Genomic DNA, 22,055 nt, shown 5'->3' with positions numbered 1-22,055 from the left:
ACCATGACGGTTTAGAATGTGATTTTTTTTTTTCCTGGCTTTCTGCTTGCTTATTTTTCTTTGTTTGGTCTGTGAATATTTTAGTGAGGATTCACTTTAAAAGTAATCCTGGTCCTTGTTGTTGCTTTTCGATGTTTGAGAAAATGACTAAAGAAGCTTTAGTGCTGTCTTGTTCATCAGTGTGAATCAGATAAAAGATTAAAAACAATACCTAGAGCACAGCTCTCAACTTGGGTTTCTGTCTGTTGAATTTTAATTCCATGGTGAAACTTGTGTTCCAACAGAAGGTAAATAAATAAATAAGTTCATAAATCCCTCTGATTTCAGCAGGCTTTGTCTCAGGGGATGCATTATTTTTAAGCCAAAATAGCATCAGTGTTTTATGTGATTTCGTTAGAGACTCCAGCCCTCTATGATTCCTTTCCAAGGCCAGCACCACCTGTTACCATACAGCAGTGCTGAACATAAACAGAGGAAGTAGACAGGCAAATGAGTGCAGAGTCCAGAACTAAGTGGATGGATGGTAAGGGTTTGACACAGGACAGGGCACTCTCCAACTTCTCAGCCTTTCAAACATTCTGTAAGACACCAATTCTACTGTGACTTCTATTTTGAATATAAAGAATAGGTAAGCTATCAAGGGAGGGGATGGGATACGGAGTTCTGGTGGTGGGAATTGTACCCCTCTTATTCTATGGTCTTGTCAATATTTCCATTTTATAAATGAATAAAAAACATAATAATTTAATAGTGAGTGCTATAATTTAAGATGTATAGGCCTTGGGGTACAGAAACTTAGGCAGGCAGTGTTTGGTCTGCAAGTGCCTATATATTACCTCAGGAATATGTCAGAATTCATGAAGTGACTGTCTTTACGCCTCACCTGGCCTTGGAGGGAAGTATGGTATGAACAGGTGTCAAGGAAATTACAGGTGTGAGCAATTATTGAGTTGGTGACATTAAGGAGAAACAATTATGTACATTTTCAGTCTAATTTAATGATATCCTTAGGTTTCTGGACCCTTGCCATGTTAGTTGTCTGAGTTGTAAAAACTGAGGCACCTAACTTTTGAAAAGTTAAGACTCTTGTTTAAAATATGTCACTGCAAAAGGGATACAAAAACTATGACTTTTACAGAAGTATATTTTATACATTTTATTACATAAACTTAGTTTTAAAAATAGGATAGCTTTACTCTAGTTTGTATTATCAAAATCTATTTAAAGATTTTTAGACTTACTCATATAACTTAAAAACATTTACTCTTTTCTCTGTTCCTAGCAGTTACAAATATAATAATGATTGAAAGAAATTACATTTTTTTACAGAAAGTTTATAGTCTATAAAGAATAGTATCTACACACATATGCTACATGGAGGGATTATCCACTTAGAGATATAATTTGAAGCTGGAATACCAGGGAAATTTTTCTCTCAGTGAAATGGCTTTGGGGCAGGGGTAGATAGCATGATGGTTATGCAAAGAGATTCTTCTGCCAGAGACTCCAATGTCCCAGGTTTAATCCCCAGCATCACCATGAACTAGAGCTAAACAATGTACTGGTTTAAAAAAAAAAAAGATTTTTAAATATTTTAACTTAGCTATTGGATAGAGACAGAGATAAGCTGAGAGGAAGCAGAGAGAGAGGGAGAGACATCTGCAATACTACTTCTTTGCCACTTGTGAAGCTTCCTCCTGCAGGTTGGGACCAGGGGCTTGAATGAAATGATTTTCTTTTTTTTTAATGAATGATAATTCTACTTCAGGCATCAGTAATACCTTTCACAGAAGAGAAAAATTAAGCAAATTCAGTTGGAATTACTTTAAAATGAGCAAGAGACTGATTTGACAAAAAGCTAGAGATGAGGGTACAAGCTAGTTTGCCCATATTTATAGGCATTAGTGAGAAGACTTGATTTTAAGATTTTGTGTAGCAACTGAGAGATTCAAACATAGAAGTTTTGTTTATTTTATTTTATTTTTTTAAATTTATTTATTTATTTATTTAAGAAAGGAAACATTAACAAAATCATAGGCCCACAGCACTTCTCAACACTCATTATGGTGATAGAAAGGATTAAACTTGGGACCTTGACTTCAGAGTCTCAGGCAGGAAAGTCTTTTGCATAACCATTGTGCTATCTCCTGGGACAACCAAGAAGCTTCTCAAGAACAATTGGATCCATTATCAGATCTGCACATCTTTGAGGTACCAGTCACTAAGCTGGTGACTGGAGTACAAAGTAAACCCGTTAACTTCACTGAACTCATGACCTTAAGTGAGAAACATATACAACCTTTTGTGGCTCACCAGATGCAGTTGTAGGACTGACTTGTAGGCAAGAGGTCTGGAGTTTGATCTTTGGCACCACATGAACTATGGTGAAGCTCTCGTTCTCTCTCTCAATAATAGAAAACAAATCTTTGAACTATTTCCCGCTACAACAAAATGTATTCAGTTTTAAGTAGTAATGTGGACCAAGTGGTATGAGAAAACAGAGAAGACTTTAACTCAGTCTGTGAGTGGGTGTCAGTATGTGTGTAAAGGAGATATCATTTGATTGATATCTAAAAGAACTTGTAGAAGTAGTTAATATGAATCAGAGCTCAGTAAGTCTTCCCCAAAATGAAAAAAATATGCCCAAATAAGTTTGACATACTTGGAGGACTGCTTATAGTTCAAATTAACTAGAGTGAAAAAAAAAAAAAGGCTATAGGTGAGTCAGTAAATGTGACTGAAAGGCTAATACAGTGTACTTTTGCCCTATTAAGGAATAAAAGATATGAAGGGATTTGTGTTTTATCATCTTCTGTATTTTAAGTGAATATTCACAAAAGAAAATTGCAAAGTATGTCTCTGCAGAGGAAAAAAGCTGTTAAAATGGACTAATGTTCAGTAATATAGGTTACTGTCTGAATCATTTTTACTAGTTTTGAAAGTCTACAAAATTTATAACTATTCAACAAAATGTTAATTTATGTTTTAGGAAAAAGATAACAGGTATATATATCTTAAGGTGATTTTTTTTAGTTTGAGTTCTGCATCAGTCTGAAAAAAAAAGAGTAAATTAAAAAAAAACTCAACAAAAATAGAAAAAATAAACGTCCCTATTTATCATGTTCCTGAAATCACTGCTGAGTGATATATTGTGATTAGTGCTTTTTTTTTTTTTTTAATTGGCAGGCTTCTGGGATGCTAGGGGAATTGGTGACAAGATGATGGATCAGTTTCTCCATATTGGCTGCTTGATACAACAAACCTAAAGCAGATATTGACATTTGTCACTCAACATTGGAGCCCTACAGACTTCTCTGCTGATAAGTCAAATATTTCACCTCCCTTTAATTAATGTTTTAAGAGAAGAGTCTCACAGATATGCTCAAGGGAGGGAAGTTTTACAATATAATGGAAAAGAGAGGTTATATAGCAATCATTTGAAAGAGAAGAAGTGAGCATTGAGGGAAAGGAAGAAATCAATGACAATGTTTGAACAGCTTAACCCTGCTGGCCCTTGAATGCTAATAGATTATTTATGCATTATGTTTTAGAGCAAGAAGAAATTAGTATGATTAGCATTTTCTGTTTATTGATTGCTTATCATAAATTGGAAGAATGTTTTCATGTATTTTTGCTTATTACCTTGAAACATCATTGACGAGAAAGTGCCAGGGAACTCAAGCGCTCACATAAACTCATAAATTTTATTCTAAAGAAAAAAAGTGTAAATGAACTTCAATCATTTTTTTTTTTATCCCATTGTGCTGTGAGGAAAAGGGAAATGTTTTATTTTTAGATAAAAGCATTTTAAAAGAGGTGTTTTGAAAGAAGCTCTGAACTTTGCCATATTATCTCTTTCTTTAGCTAGTAGTCATGGATTTTCAGTCCTTATAATTTAGGCAGAAATTCTTCACCCTTCCTGTGCCTCCCCACACCTTGGTAATTTCTAATTTTCTTTCACCATACAACTTCAATCATGCCTTGTTTTGGAAGAGAACTTCAAGTTAATCCCGTAATAAAGACAGTGAAACAGAGATGCTTAGGAAAGAACCCAAAAAGGGTTGAAATTCCTATTTTAAACCCTTTATAAACTCACTGATGTTATTCAGGTTTTATTTAGAGAACATGAATGTTCTCTCAGAGTCTACATCTCATGAATATCAAATCCACAAAGATCCTGCAGTATTTAGCAAACACAGGATCAGAGATCAAATGTAGGAACTCATATCTGAGAGAAATTTCTAATTGTCCTGTTTGGTTTTTGACAAACATGGACTACAGAGAAACATAAATTTAGATTATATTCACCAGTACTTTAATTCCTAGTAATAACCTTGTAAAGGTTTAGGAAGCTGAAGCATTCTAGAGACCTTGTGAATTTTTAAAGTTCAGTCTAGGGTTGGGGAGATAGCATAACAGTTATGTAAAATAAGTTTCATTCTAGGTTACAATGCCCTAGGCCCAAGCCTCCCACAATACCATAAGTAAGAGCATGGGATCACTACACGTAAGCTTCATAACCATTGCAGCAATACTGTGATGTCTCTCCCTCTCTTTGGGAAAGAAAAAAAAAACACTACTTTATCTACCTCCATTTACAATCTATTGATTTATATTAATTGCCTCTCTGTACACCTTTCAACCCTCTTACTGATTGTTTTAATGAGACTGACAGAAAGCAAGACCAAAACACTTTCTACAATTGCTAAAGCCTCCAACTTGTAAGAAATATAATCATGTTCTTTATTCTTAATAAAAGAAACTAGACTCAGGAAATAATTATAAATTTGGAAGTCACGTTGCTAATCTCTCCAGGCTTGTCATTCACAGGAGTCGAATGAACTACTTACTTCAGACAATATTTAAGAAGATTTTGTGATGTAAAATCATATTATCTTCCAAGGAAAGAACCAAATATTTTCACTTTTTCTAGGACATGTTCTGAAACCAACCTCTGATTATCAAAGTTAATGGAATGCTTGACAGCTACAGATTTCAAAAAGGACACGACAGAAGTGAAAAAATATGGTTCAAAATCAACTTGGAAAAGAAGTCCAATGTGAGTAAAGGTATGCATATAAATTTAATGTTTTTCAAACATTGTAAAAAGAATTCTAGAATCTTGTAAATAGTCGTATTTAAATGTACTCTCATCTTATGAAAGTACTATGTATTCACACACACTTAAGAAGTCAAGTTATTGCATTCAGCTTAAGATAAATATCACCAAAATTGTTTTCTCAAAAGTATCTATTTTCAACTTTTTAAATTTACCTATTAGTCACACGTATGTTTACTTTTCAATTTTAGTCTATATTTGTTGATTTTATCTATTATAAAGGATTAGAGTTTAAATCTTATCGTGTTTCTACATACATTTTCCTTTCCTCTATCTGATCAAACTATTTACATCATGTTTTTTGGTAAAATTTTATATACAGAGAATCTACATATTATCATTATATAATTCCCCCCCCTCCCTCCCTCCCTTCCTTTGGCAGCACCAGGACCTCAGAATGCACATGCAGTTTCACCACTCTTGGGAAGACATCTTCATTCTTTTTTCTTTTATATACAAGAACAGAGGAAAAGACACCTCAGTACAAGAACTTCCAGTACTATGGCACTCCCATATGTTGTCGGGTTTCAAATCCTATTGGACAGACTATTTTCCAGCCACTATACACAATTCCTTACAGTATTTGCTTGTAGAAGTTGTGTGTATAGAGTTTTCCATATAGACACAGATCACTGATTCTGGCAATTATCTCAAATCTGTGTTTCAAGACCCATATTGAACAGTTAAGGACTTCCTCCTTGGTAGGAGACTCTGCAGGTGCAAATAAAACTTAAAAAGAAAAAAACAACTAAATAAGGGTGATTTAAATGTGATCTGGGGGGAGACAGGCGATGGTGGATTGGGTTAAATGCCCATAGTATGAAGCACAATGTGCAAGAATCTGCACATGGATCCACTTTGAGCCCCTGGATTCCCACCTGCAGGGGGTCACCTCACAAGCTGTGAAGCAGGGATGCAGGTGTATTTCTCTCCCTCTCTCTATCTTCCCCTTCCTTTTCAGTTTCTCTCTGGACTATCCAATAAAATGGGGAAAAAATAGCCACCAGGAGCAGTGGATTTGTAGTGCTGGCACCCAGTATCTGGGAAAGTGTTTATTTAGTCCCATGTCACAGTGGTGGTATCTAATTCAGTTTTTGATTAAGATGAGATATTTTCTCAATCCTAATCAATTTCTAGTATAGAAATCTAGTATTCAAAGCACTATTACAACACAGAAATTTTAGAACTGACACTGGTATTTCATAGTTTGAATGAGGTCTTTTTCTCTTGTGATCACCCTTATAATTTAGACTTGGCTGTGAGACAGGGACTTTTATGTAGCAATTTATAAGTCATAAAGGAAGATATATCCAGAATGTGGTTTGGGGGACACACAGGTGCCCAAGATCTCAACAATCATTTGATGCAGAAGGACCCAGAGTCATAGCAGGGAAATAAAAATTTTCTTTATCTAGAGATTCTAATTGTGTTTACTACTCCCACCCCACCCTAGCCCAAATATATGTTCTGTAAGGATGTTAAAAAAAAAATTGGACTACAGGGAGTCGGACGGTAGCACAGTGGATTAAGCACACGTGGTGCAAAGCACAAGGACTGGCGTGAGGATCTTGGTTCCAGCCCCTGGCTCCCCACCTGTAGGGGAGTCGCTTCACAGGTGGTGAAGCATGTCTGCAGGTGTCTGTCTTTCTCTCCCCCTTCTGTCTTCCCCGCCTCTCTCCATTTCTCTCTGTCCTATACAACAACAACGACTTGAATAACAGCAACAATAATAACTACAACAACAATAAAAACAACAAGGGCAACAAAAAGGAAATAAATATTTTAAAAAATCTTTTAAAAAATTGGGACTACTAAGGACATTATAAGGACAAAGAAATTGTTTAAAAGGAATGTTGTCGACTGGCTACTTCACATCCACATCCAGTCCTTTTTTTTTCTTGCCAAAGAAAGTCTAACTCAAGTCAATTATTAATATTTCTCTTGTGTAGCCCTTGTTATTTAGGGTGTGCCGACCCATGACCCACCTTTGTTTTTTTGTTTATTTTTTTTAATTGCCATCAGGGTTATTTCTGGGGATTTCATGCCAAATACACCACTCCTGGTAGTAATTTTTCTTTTTTTTTTTCTTTTGATTTGATAAGACTGACAAGACTGAACCTACAACATTGGTTCCCAGCTTGGGAAGCTTCCCTTTCTCGCAGGTAGGGACTAGGGGCTTGAACTTGGGTCCTTGAGCGTGGTAATGGGGTGTGCCAGCACCTGGCCAGTGTGGTTGCACTGACACTTACCTGGTACTTTTATAGTGTGAACATGTGGCCTAAGTAGGTTCAAATTACTCATACTCTATATTTGAGGTAGTCAGCTAGCATACCTCCTGTCCTGTATTCATTTTTTTAACTTCCTCCTCTCTGTCTCAAAGTAAAAAAGAGATGCACATTTTTCCCACTTTTGACTGGAAATAATGCATGACCAGGAGAAAAACTGTATGAGGGTAAAGCAGTGTGTAGATAATATATCACAGATACAAATGTTGTCTGGCTCTTACTTGGCATTTCTTAGGTACTGATTCAAGCAATTCTGAAGTTGATTCTACTTGTGGTTATACTATACAAACAACTGTAACAAAATATATGTTCAAGTTCTCATAACTAGTACCTGTGATCCTTTAGGAAATAGGATCTTTGGAATGCAATTAGAAGAAATTAAGTCCTACCAGATATGGATGGGTCCTGGCCTATTGACTGATATCATTAAGAAGAGAAGGGGTGAGGGAAGAAGGGCATATGTAGACTGAAGTAAAAAGAACTATCCTGCTATTACCTAAGGTACATTCAGAAATCCCCGAAGTTAAAAGAGGCAAACAATATTTTTTTCCCTGAGCCTTCACAGGGAGGCTAGTCCTACCAACATCTTAACTTCCAAGCATGAGAACTTTGAAAAAATAATTTCCTGTTGTTTTAAGCAACCCAGTCTGTGGTAATTTGTCATGACTACACTCAGAAACTATTCACGGGAGTTGGGCAGTGGCACAGCAGTTAAGCACAGGAGGCACAAACGCAAGGACTGGCTTAAGGATCCCGGTTCAAGCCCCCAGCTCCCCACCTGCAGGGGAGTAGCTTCACAAGCAGTGAAGCAGGTCTGCAGGTATCTTATCTTTCTCTCCTCCTCTCTGTCTTCCTCTCCTCTCTCCATTACTCTCTGTCCTATCCAACAACAACTACAGCAATAAAACAAGGGCAATGAAAGGGAATAAATAAATATTTTTTTAAAAAAGAAACAATTCACAATTTTTGAAGATTTATTATTTTTATCATATTTATTTATTTATTGGATAGAGATAACCAGAGTTCAAACCCCAGTCCTTGTGCATTGTAACATGTGCACTCAGCCAGGTGCACCACCATTCAGCCCCTGGAAGGATTGTTTTATATATCTGTCTCATTAATAGTATAAAAATTAAGTTGCCTATAGATTATAGTTCTTACTTTCTTTCATGCTTTAGGATAAAGGAAAACAAGATAAGGTTTTCTATTATAAACTATTTTTTTAAAGTCTACTGCTAAAAAAAGATTATAAGGAGGGGTGTGGACTGTCCTAGTCTTTTATAATCAATGACTGAGGTACGAAAAAAAAAAAAAATGAGGTTTTAGGTACAGATCTAAGATAACTGGAAGATATCTAGTTTTTAATAAGTATAATTTCTAATAATATGAACAAAAATAAAAGTAATTAATGAAAAATAATCAACCTGCTATAAGTGTGATAAGCAAGTTTCATCTACAGGTTGACTCAACTTCAAAAATAATAGAAATATGAAGTTTACTACTTTATATTTCATGTTTAATTGGTATAAGACACCTTTTAAAATCAACTTCTGAATTCATGTTTTTTATAGTCATGTTATCCATACAAAGATTTTATTACTTAACTCTTTAAAAATCCTATGTCAGTAAAGTGTGACTTCAGAGTCATTTTTAAATTGCTGAGATTTGCTTAGGTGTATAATTTGTGACTTAAAGTCCTTATGAGTTCCTTTTTCATCTCCTCTCATCTTTGGTCACTACCGTTATCTCACATCACTTTCTTTGCTTGGAATTTGCAAACAATCACTTGTTCAGTTTTATAAGGAGGAAGACCCTTACCTCTTAACAATACAGTTGATTACGACTCTATAGTTCTCTTTAGATGCAGTTGTTTATTATACTAGGATTTAATTTTTTGTTTGGATTATAAAAATCTAGATGTGCTCTCTGACTAATGAAAGTATTTCTATTGATAAAATGTCATAGTAGCACATACATATAAAGTGAATTTAGAATACTATTTATAGAAGATATACATATTATAGTCATTTACACATTTGGCTCTATACCTATGTGGTAATACCTGCTATGAAAAAAATGAGGATTTTCAAGTTTACATATCTGTGTTAAAATATACAAAATTTGTTCTCAACTAAGAGAGTATACTAGTAATGGTTCTAGTATACAAGTAAAAAGTATCATCATTTTCCTCATAGAAACCAAACTGGAAATAATGTAGAAGAGTACATCAAAGAGTATATACTGAAAAATGGAAGCACGAGGGTAATTAGCTACCATCTTGAGTTAGAATGTGCTGAAGCAGTAGTAGGTAAAGCTTCAATAAAATGTTTAAAATTTTGCTGACAGCAGTGGAAGAGCTGACTCAACTGGTAGAGCTTTGAACTTCCTAAGGTTCAATTCCCAGCACTGCACGAGTACCAGAGTGATGAATTGATTTCCCTCTCTGTCTCATGTGAAGCACACCCCCCTTTTTTTTTTCTTTCCTCTCCAGGGTTATCGCAGGGGTCTAGTGCTGACACTATGAATCTACTGCTCCAGGTGACCATCCCCCCACCCCCCATTTGTTTGATAGGACAGAGAGACATTGAGAGAGGAGGGAGGGAATAGAGAGGGAGAGAGAAAGATATAAACCTGCAGGCCTGCTTCACCACTTGTGAAGCAAACCCCCTGCAGGTGGGGAGTGGGGGCTCAAACCTGATCTTTGAGTTATGGGGTTCCTTGAGCTTCATACTAACTACATTTAACCAGATTTGCTACCACCCTGCCCCCTGGAGCCCAAATAAATAAAATAAATTAGTGAAAGTATATTAAAAGAGTAATTTCCTCTCTTGTCACCGGGAACACTGTTTCCTGCCCCTTCACAACAGTGTACAGCCTCAACATTTGTTCCTGCCCTGGTGCAATATCAGAACAGTATATTTGTCCCACTGGAGTGCAGCTCTGATGAAAATAGCTGCTAAGAGACTGTCCTCAGTTATTGATTTCTCTACCCTCCTCATTTCCCTGGATCTCCCCCTCTAGCACCTCCTGGGCTTGGGGATTATAACCTAGACTTTATACTTCTGAATTCCTAACACCACTTCTTTCTATGTATAAAACAGCCGATGTTGAGTGGGTGAGTTGCTAAGAGCTGTTACTACCAAGAGTATAGTCACTTAAAGCTCTAGGGTGCTTTTGCTGCTCACCTTTTCTCCCTTTTCTTTGCTTCTTCAATTTGAATGGATTGATAACAGCATCATATAAGGAAACAAGCCACTTTCTAACAAACTACCAGGCAGGGCAGCTGTGTTTCATGGTAAACACAAGTTTACAAACTACAAAGAAAGGCAAACAGGACAATATACACCACCTATAATGGAAATAAAATTTAAACCAAGGAAAATGATTACTGTATGTATGGAGGTGGGAAAGATTCTGAGCTAATAAAAAATACTACAGGGGTCCTGTGGTGGTGCACCTAGTTGAGTGTATATGTTACAAGTGGTGAAGGTGGTCTACAGGGAGCTCTTTGTCTCTCTTCCTCTCTATCGCCCCCCTCTCTCTTGATATCTGGTTCTAACAAATAAAGATAATAAATAATTTAAAATAATACAAATCTATAATAAAATAGAATTGTTAGATATGAAAACAGATTAGGGAGGGGAGCTAGCATAATAGTTATGCAAAGAGGCTCTTATGCTTGAGGTTTCAAAGTCCCAGGTTCAACCCCCTGCACCACCATAAGCCAGAGCTGAGCAGTGCTCTGGTGAAAATAAAAACAAACAAACAAACAAATAAAAATAGCTGAAATAAAAGATGCAGCAGAGGAACAGTAAAAGAATGAATTTAGCTGAAGAATGAATTGGAGAACAGAAAGATTAGGATAAAGAATTTACTCAGATGTAGCAAGAATGCCTAAGCTGAGAAATATAAGAGGAAGGAAACGTGGAAGGTAGAAGCAGAAGTGCTAATGTTTGAAAAAAATTAAAGGATAATGAAGAAATACTCAAGCTAATGGAGTTCCAGAATGTAAGATTTTATTCTGCAAATGTACACTGAATGACTTGAGAAAACAGAATAAACCACAGCTATATACAATATAGAAAATTCATGAGTGTCAAAAGCAAAATATCACCAAAACTTTTACAAGTAAGAGAAAAATCAGTCCACAGTACCTCCAAAGGAAAAAAAAAAAAAGAGGAAAAGGAAAAAAAATTTACCACTCTGATGGTTTATGAGTATAGTTCTATGGTCTTTTAAGTGCATTCACATTGTCATGCAAGGATAAAATATTTGAAGTGTTAAAGGAAAGGGATTTTAATGTGGAATTTTATCTTCCTCACTTAAATATGAAGATGCAATAAAATTACCGTAGGCAGGACTGACTGGATGGAGGCACACCTACTAGAGCATATATATTACCTTGTGCAAGGACCAGAGTTCTGAGTTTGGGTTTCACTTCACTTGCAGGGGGAAGCTTCAGGAGCAGTAAAGCAGTGCTCTGTGTATCTCACATTCTCTCTGTTTCTATCAAAAAGGAGAAGGAGGAGAAGGGGAGAGGGAGGAGGAGAAGGAGAGGGAGGAGAGGGAAGAGATGGGGAGAGAGGAGAAGAAGGAGAGGGAGGGGGAGAGGGAGGAACAGGAGGAGGAAGAGGAGGAGGAGGAGGAAGAGGAAGAGGAGGAGGAGAAATGGCCACCAGGAGCAATGAGTTTGTAGTGAAGGTGCTAAGCCCTAGTAATAACTCTAACCCTAGTGAGAAATTTAAAAACAAATTTAAAAAAATGGCTTAGGCAAAGATGGTATGTAAAACAACAAAACCAGGCCACTATTTTTATGCCATAGATGCTAATTTTAAATATATTAAAGACTGAGTGTAAGACTTGAAAACCTAAAATACATAGGGAAAACCATACATGTTAAGATCATAGATAACAGCTTTAGTGGCTTCGTTGTGGAGTCATTTCCAATAGGAGAGGAAAAGAGAGCAAAAATGAACAAATGTTCTACATGAAGCTAAGATACATTTCTTCACAGAAAAAAAAAAAACACCCTCAAGTTAAGAGACAATCTATGAGTGAGAGATGTTCAGAAATCATACATTCAATCAAGGTTTAAGATCCAAAATATATCAACTCACAAAACTCAACAGCAACAAAAACTAAGTAAACCAGGACTGGGGATATGACTCAGAGGTAGAGCACATGCCTTGCAGTGTATAGGTTCAATCCCTGGCACCACACAGAATGACTTATTCAATGTTCTACTCTCTCAAAAAAAAAAAAAAAAAGAAAGAAAAAAAGGAAAAGAAAATTCAAACATCTTTAAAATTGTGCAGAATATCTAAATAGACACTTCTGTGAAGAAGGTATGCAAATGACTGGCAGGAACATACAAAGATGTCCATCATCTCTTATTATCATAAAAATGCACATCTTCCAGATGCTACTAGCATGATGCCAACCAGACTTTCCTGGGCAGACACCCCACCAATGTGTTCTAGAGCTCTGATTCCCCAGAACCCCGCCCCACTAGGGAAAGAGAGAGGCAGGCTGGGAGTATGGATCAACCTGTCCATGTCCATGTTCAGTGGGGAAGCAATTACAGAAGCCAGACCTTCCACCTTCTGCATCCTACAATGACCTTTTTTGGTCCATACTCCCAGAGGGCTAAAGAATAGGAAAGCTATCAGGGGAGGGGATAGGATACGGAGTTCTGGTGGTGGGAACTGTGTGGAGTTGTACCCCTCTTATCCTATGGTTTTGTCAGTGTTTCCTTTATAAATAAAATAAAAAATAAAAGAAAATATAAAAAAAAAGAAAAAGAAAAGTGCACATCTAATTTAGGAACTTGCCTAAAATCAAATGGGTAAGAAACAGGAGAAACGAAGATTGGAACCCACACAGTCTGACTTGAACACCTGTCCTCTAATCCACCAACCCTTTCTTTAGTTTAAAGGAGTTCTGCTCCTTTAAACTAAAGAAATGGGCCTACACATATTTGACTTCACAGGCAGTTTTGTTACGAATGTTCACTGTAAGAATCAAGAAACTAGTTCAATGAGCACTGTTCTCCGGGATCTTTCTTCACCTGAGCTGAGGGGTTGTTTTTGAGAGACTTTATATATAAGCTTAATGACAGCAAGTTTTTCCTGTTTACATCATTAAAGAAAATGAAATATGTGCATCAGAGCCCAAGTTCAGAAACAGATCAAGGATGAGTGCTTTGAGAATAGAGGTAACTAGTTACTTCCTTACTCCTATAGCTCCATTTGGACTCCGAGTTCAATAATTTTCTGTAAAACCACACAGTTCACTGAGGCGCAAATGTTAAGGTATGTGTCTTGGGAGAAAAGATCTGAAAGAATTAATTTGTTGTTTAGAGGTAAAGAGCAGTTCCTGTAGGTTAGGTGTTCTATTTTGGGCTTGGAAGGAGATGTGGTTAACATTTCTTTCTGTTCAAGCATACTGTAGAATAAGGTATAATAATAATAATAATAATAATAGCATTATCAGTCTTCTTATAGCAGAAACCAAAATGGAGCTAATAAAAGATCTCTGGGAAAAAACAAAGTTTAAATTGTGAATATACATTTTGGGAAATGCTACTTCAGTCTTCAAATACTTTGTAAAAATGATCCCAGTTGTTTAATATGTTCTATGAGATACGTGAATTAAAAATACCATTGAGTATGTTCTCCCTGAACTTAAACTTCAAAATGAAATGTCTGCAAAAATATGTATTTTTACATCTCAGTTTTGTCTCTACAAACAAAATATAACTGCCGCTGTACCGAACTCATTTCTGGAGATCTCTGAAGTGCTAAGTATAATATCTGTAAGGGTAATTTTTATAAAGCATCAGCTTTTGTGACTATACTTTATATGTAATAATTAAGGCACCTAGAGAAATGTGATCCCCCCCACCCATCATCTCTGCTCCAGATGTATTCAGATTGTTTTGTCATTACACAGTCATGGTAATGAGCATATCCACCACTTTCAAAAGTTTCCTTGTGAGTTTTGTATGTTTATTTGTTAAATAATAATGGCACCTGACATGTGATCTCTAGAAATTTTAAATTCACAGCAATATATTGTTACGTACTGCTACTCTAGAACTTTCTCATCTTATATAATAGTCACTTTATATTCTCTGCACAACAAATCTCCAAATCTTCAAAAGAATGTCAGTCACCATATTATTGTTGACTTGTATTGGTTTGACTATTGTCAATGCCTCAGAGAAAAGGGTTCCTCAAGTATTTGTCCTGCTAATACTAACTTATTTTCTAGAATGTCTTCCGGATCCATCCACATTACTGATAATGGCATATAGAACTTACTCTTTAAAATATTGATTAACATTACGCAGTATGCACACATCATCCAAAGTAATTTATGGATTTAATACAATTCTTCATATAAAACCACAAGGACCTAGAATAATCACAGTGATCTTGAGAGAAATGAACAAAGGTGAAGTAATTTCCTAATTTCAAAATTTTTTTTAAATTTTTGATAGAACAGAGAAATTGAGAGCGGAGGAGGAGATGGAAAGGGAGAGAGAGTGAGATATTTGCAGGCCTGTTTCATTGCTCCTGATACTGTGGTACCTCCCTCTTCCTCTTACAGGTGGGAAGAAGCAACCTTTTTTTTTTTCCCTCCAGGGTTATCACTAGGGCTTGATGCATACTCTTCAAATCCACTGCTCCTGCTACCCACTTTTCCCCATTGTTATTGTAGTTGTTTATTTGGATAGGACAGAGAGAAACTGAGAGGAGGGAAGATAGAGAGGGGGAGTGAAAGACAGTCACCTGCAGATCTGCTTCAGAGCCTGCAATGCAATCCCCCAGCAAGTGGGGAGCCAGGGGGTTCAAATGTGTATCCTTGCACCAGTGATGATGTTGAGAAGTTTACAGATAAGAAAGACAAATAAAATATTCTTATTTCTCAATTGTTTTCTCATTATGCTACATAGAGCACTGGATTTGGCCCTAGAAAGTACTGGATACAAAAAAAAAAAAAAAAAAAACATTGTAGAAGTGATTGGCTATTGGGCAATGTGAAAACAGGTAAGACCCATACACAAATAGCAGGCCTATTTTACAATAAAACTTTCCTTACACAAATAGGTGGTAAACATGATTTGGCCCAAACTGTTTAATTTATGAAGTCCTCATTTAAGATTTATGATGCATTTGGTGATCACCTACTATCATTTCCTTCTGTGACTTTTAGCTTTGTGCAACAATTTAGTCTAATCATTATTCATTATCTACTCTGTGCCTCACTGGAGGAGGATATAAAGAAAATGTACCCCTTTCCCATATTACGGAGCTACTCTCTTCCCTGATGCAGCTTTCTGGTCCTTTTTCCAGCCATGACATCATCTCTCCAGACAATAACTTAGATCCACCTGTATATCAGATTTCAGGCTCAAAGAAAAAAGAAAAGAAAAACTAGTATATCCACAGGCCCTTTAAAATATAACTAAAATATGCCTACTAGCTATCTACAAAATGGAGGACTCCCCAACTTTTCATCTGCACTATTCCAGCCTTTAAGTTCATGATTGATCAATAATTTGTTTGGCTTTTTATGTTAACTTTCTTTTCAGCCACCATGTTCCAGATGCTAGCAGGATGCCAACCAGACTTCCCTGGACAGACAACCCCACCAATATGTCCTGGAGCTCTGCTTCCCCAGAGCCCCGCCCCACTGAGGAAAGAGAGAGACAGGCTGGGAGTATGGATCAACCTGTCAATGTCCATGTTCAGTGGGGAAGCAATTATAGAAGCCAGACCTTCTACCTTCTGCATCCCACAATGACCTTGGGTCCATACTCTCACAGGATTAAAGAATAAGAAAGCTATCAAGGGAGAGGATGGAATACGGAATTCTGGTGGTGGGAACTGTGTGGAGTTGTACCCCTCTTATCCTATGGTTTTGTCAGTGTTTCCTTTTCATAAATAAAAAGTTAAAAAAAAAAAGAAAATATAGTTACTGCTCTCAAGTAGCTTGAGTTCATTTACTTTTTGTTTTCTTTGCACCTTAAACTAATTACCCACAGTAATTCTGTTGTCAATTATTTTTATTTTTTATCTATTTTTGTCTCACTAGTGTGTGATTTCATTGCCCCTGGACTTAATTTTTTAATCAGATAAAAAAAGTAGAGGAAGAGGGAGGGGCTATTTATTTTTGCCTCACTCATGTGTGATTTCATTGTCCCTGTACTTACTTTTTTATTCAGATAAAGAAATACAGCAAGAGGGGGCTGGTTGGTGGTGCACCCGGTTAAGCACACATACTACTAAGCGCAAGCACCCGCTCAAGGATATGGATTTGAACCCCAGCTCCCCACCTGCAGGGATGTCTCTCTACCAGCGGTGAAGTGTCAGGTCTGCAGGTGTCTTTCTCTCCCTGTCCCCCCCCTTAATTTCTCTCTGCCACGTCCAATAAACTGGGAAAAAAATGCCCACCAGAAGCAGCAGTGGAATCATAGTGCTGGCACCAAGCTCCAGCAATAACGCTGGAGGCAAAAGAAGATGAAGAGGAAGAGAGATGAGGTGGAGGAGAAGGAGGAGAAATAGAGGAAGAGACAGCAAAGTATCAGGGCTTCCCCTGGTGTCATGGTATCTTCCATGTAGTTTGGGGGCTCATATCTTCACAGTACACACGGTAAGAGATACACCCTACACAGTGAGGGATCTTCACTGCCCTTCTTATGTAGGCTTTGTAATTTGGATGGAAGGCCTTTGTTTAATTGTATTGCCTTGGTCTTACAGTCAATATTAATTGAATAAAAGTGATTTTTAACTTTTTGTTCCTCGTTTTTTAATATATTTTTCTTTTTATTTATTTTCCCTTTTGTTGCCCTTGTTTTCTTATTGTTGTTGTAGTTATTATTGTTGTAGTTATTGATGTCGTCGTCATTGTTAGATTGGACAGAAAAATGGAGAAATCAGGGGAAGACAGAGGGGGAGAGAAAGATAGACACCTGCAGACCTGCTTCACCGCCTGTGAAGCGACTCCCCTGCAGGTGGGGACCCGGGGCTCAAACATGATCCTTACGCTGGTCCTTGCGCTTTGCACCACTTGCGTTTAACCCGCTGCACTACCGCCATACTCCCTTGTTCATGTTTTATGCACCTTTTAAAACACTATTCAACCATAGGACATAGATCTGTATTAAATGAAGAAAGCATATTTTAGTGAAGACAAAGTACTGCTAAGAAGATTACTTACTTTTGCTCTAGTTTTAATCTTGCCTTGCAAATAACAAAAAGGCTGAATTCTTTCTTTACATGAATTCATCTACAATTCAACCTGGTGGTTTGCTATTATCAAAGTCTTTTTTTAAGTCTTAGTTAATACATATGTATGATCTCTCTAAGGACAATTTTATTTGATTCATCCTGCAACTAGTTCCTACCGCATATGTAACTTAAATAAGCTTCAGAGGATAATGAGGTGGTGTGGTCCACTGTGTAGAGCAATTACTGGGCTTCAAGCACTTCCTAATACTTTCTGAGGCTCCAGGAAAACTCTTCCTGAGTCCATGGCCCTGGGTGACAGTTTGTGCCATCCTCAAAGTAATGGGGATATTGGTATTCCACAGTGTTTTTCTGTCATGTAGCAAGGGCCTGACTCAAAGCTATGATAGAATTCTGGAGGCGGTCTACCCACAAAAGCCTTTTATAGATCTTTGATTTTAATGTGCCCCCTCAAACTATTTTCAAAAGCAAAGACAAATAAAAAGGCATCCACTTAAATTTACTATTTTAGTTCCTTTGTTATTTTGTTGGTCTTTTGATTAAAACAAATAAATCAAAAAGACAAATCTTTATTTTTCCTGAGTTTACCTCTTGCAGGATTCACAACAAAATATACCTAATCCAAACTCCCTCTAGAATCTCATAAATAACAGGACTTCAGCCATACAACAGGAAGTTTGCACTAATGTCAAGCTGAACAACCTCCTATCAGCGTTGTTTATCATTATAAAAGGGACATTTTTGAAGGGGATGATAGAATTGCTCTGGATTTGGTTGTCCAAACCTGAGGGAGTTGCACTCCCAATAGTGATGGGAATTTAACAAAAAAAGAAAAAAATAAAATAAAATAAAAGAGGGACAGTATTGGATCACTTATATGTTACAGGTATTATAAAATCTTAGACTCTGTGGAGAGAGAAATTTGGACTCAAATCACGACTTCACCACTAACTAGCTATCTTACACAACTGCTTTAATTGTCTATTACTCAGAAATAAAATGGGAGTAAAATCATACTATCCTTAAGTATATATAGCTGTATTTCTAACATACCTGGTTCAGAGTGTTATATTACTGTAATTAGTTGTTATGAATTATTGACCTGCAATTGTATTTTCCATAGGGGCCAGGCGGTGGCACACCTGGTTAAGTGCACACACTACAGTGCACAAGGACCTGGGTTCAAGCCCCCAGTCATTGTCTGCAGGGGGAAAGCTTCACGAGTGGTGAAGCAGGGCTGCAGGTGTCTCTCTTTCTCACTCCCTCTTCACCCCTTACCCCGGTCAATTCCTGGCTGTCTCTATCCAGTAAATAAAGATAATAATAATAGAAAGAATTATTCATGATAAAAATTATCATAAGCATACTTATTCTTTATACAATAGATATTAATAAAGTATTACTATTTGCTAAAGTCTATGCTATAGCTATTTGCTACAATAGCATATATATATATATATATATATATATATATATATATATATATATATATTCCTACACTGTAGAAATCTAGTATCTGATGAGGGGAAAAAGACAAAACACTATGACAAACCTGCAAAGAATGCTAATTGTATGAGTTTACACAGGGTTTTAAAGATGGTGCACAGGAGGAAGAAAACAGTCTGGAAGTAATAGAGATTAATGGAGATTTTCAGGAAATGGAAATTGAGAACAAAAGCATGGATAGTAATCAGTAGGCAATGGAGTAAGGGAAGGAATACATTTTAGGCAAAAGTAGAAATTTGTTCATACTGGAAAAGGAAATATGTCGGCCTGACCAAATATACAATAGTGATAGAGGTGATGGTGACAGTAGTTACAGTCATAGAGAAAATAAGTAAAAAAAAAAAAAATAGCTATTGATGTGAGTTGAGAAATTTTCCACTTATCTTAAAAGTAATGATGTCTTATACCAGGGAGTGATTCACTGAATGGAAAGATTTCCACCAATTTTATAAAATGTCACATGTGAGATTCAGAGATTATGTACTTCAAAATTAAAGACAGTTTTGTTACATCATCCACTTGAAATGCTACATCTTTTGTCTCTAAAATGATTTGGGGAAAACATCCTAGAGTCTTAAACTAAAACATTACTCTTTATGTCCAAAGGAAGAGGTGGACATTAAAGATTATGATGGGAGCCTCTTCCACCTTAATATTCTTTCCTCACTACTCTATTTATCCTCGCTCAGGAACAGCATATGTAAATTTATAGACTCAACATCCTTCATATAACTCACTCATCTAGGCAGAGTTAGAGAGGTTAAGAGATGCTTCTGCAGCACCTGTACCACATTGTTAGCATATATTTTGCAGACTTCTGCTTTCTTCCAAATGGGAGAGAGAGAAAAATATTTAAGTGCCAGTGCAGTGGGTTAAGTGCACATGGCGCAAAGCCCACACATAAGAACCATGCTTTGAGCCCCTCCCCAGCTCCCCACATGCAGGGGTGTTGCTTCACTAATGGTGAACCAGGTCTGCAGGTGTGTGTCCTTCTCTCCCCCTCTCTGTCACCTCTGCTCTCTCGATTTCTTTCTGTCCTATCCAACAACAACAGCAATGACAATAATAATAATGGCAAGGGCAACCAAAAAAAAAAGGAAAAATGGCCTCCAGGAGCAGTGCATTTGTAGTGTAGGCACCCAGTCCCAGCAATAACCTTGGAGGCAAAAAAATTTAAATAAAAACAAATTTAAGTGCCATTTAAGACTTACTGATGTTTCCTAGTGAATAATAAATTCTGATCCAAGATGGAGACTTGCATGCAGAAGCTGACATGAGCACCAATAAGCAGCAGCTTGTGACCAGGGATTCTCTGGATAGAATAGGATACTGGGCCATCAGTAGGTGGGCGAATAAGGGGTCCTAAGGGTGAGACTTCTCTTGGGTTAGAAAGCAGAGGACGGGGGAAAAAGAAAGAAAACCTTTTGATTATTTCTGAATATCACCCCTCCCTTGCACCCCAGAACCAGCCCCCAGGGTCTGGACAGCCACTCCTAGCAGTTTCCTCACTAAGCTATTTTCTTTACCAAGATTCCTGGTTCATCAGGGGTGTCATTCCAAACCTTTTCCTTTTTGTTTTCCTTCTCTCTTTTTTTTTTTAAGTGGCTGGAGTGCTATTTGAGTGACAAAATACCTGACCAATCAGAGCCTCTCCCCTGCCTGGGAAAGAATATCTGGAGGTTATATATATATATATATATATATATATATATATATATATATATATCTTACATTTGGCTGTCTTTGCTCAGGTTGTCTGTAGCCAATCCGGAGTGGTCTAAGCTGCAGACTGACGGTTAGGGTTTTTTACTCTATTCTATTTCATTATTACTATTATTATATATGTGTGCCCCTTTTGCCCCCTCCTTCTTCAGGTTGACCAAAATTAACTGTTGTTGTTTTCATTATTGCTGAGTGACTAGGAGTCCTATCCAGTGACAGGAACTTACTTCTCTCTACCTCTTCCCTCTACTCTCCTTTCTCCCTCACCTAGCTAATTCAAAAAAAAAGAAAACAAAACTCTTTCCTTTCACTGACCTTTTTTCTTGTCTTCTTTTCTTCCTTCCTCTTTCTTTTGCTTAGTGAATTCACTGATACTCATTTGTGAATTATTTTGGAGAAGAAATTGGACTCAGAGTGGACTCTCTCTGTGTCTCTCTTCTCTACTTCCCTTTCTCCTCTTGCTATCCCTAGAATTTACAGTGGAAAGTAGATTTGCATAATTGTCTATTCTTCTTTCCCTTTTTTTCTTTCTCTTTCTTATTCCTTTGGCTTTGGTTGCTATTTGTTCTTGGACTGAAGGTCTTATTTGGCTAAGTGGTATTGGTTGAACTGCATCAATCCTTGATAAGTTACTATTGTTGTAGTTTCTGAGGTTGAGTGACTTCATTTGTCATAAAGGTATATAATATAGCGTGGCTTGTACTAAAAAAAAAACAACTGAAGAATGACAGAACAGAAAAATAAAAATACCTCAATAAAAAGAAAATAGTTAAATCAAGAGCAAATAAAACTGCTACCACAATGAATCAAGACAGGAGCCCAGAAGAAACTCCAAATCAGTCAGAAGTAACCATAGATAAGAAAAGTATGCAAGCAATGATAAACCTAAGAATCACAGAAATGAAGACAACTCTGGAGGAAAGGACTATCAGAATTAGGGAAACAATAGATGAGACCCTCAAGGAAAACACAAACTACCTTGAGGTAATTAGAGAACTGAAAGCTGAAATAGCTGAACTAAAAGGTCAATTAGTAGAAAAAGCTAATAGAATAACTGAACTGAAAAAAGAAGCTGAGGGAAGTGAAAGCAGACTAAAAGAAGCAGAAACAGAATTAGCTAGACAGAGGATGAGCTAGAGTAAACAAAGAAAGAGGTGAAAGAGCTCAAAA

The sequence above is a fragment of the Erinaceus europaeus genome, chromosome 10 (assembly GCF_950295315.1).
Source record: "Erinaceus europaeus chromosome 10, mEriEur2.1, whole genome shotgun sequence".
NCBI classification, from domain to species: Eukaryota; Metazoa; Chordata; class Mammalia; order Eulipotyphla; family Erinaceidae; genus Erinaceus; species Erinaceus europaeus.
This window is presented reverse-complemented; position numbering follows the sequence as displayed.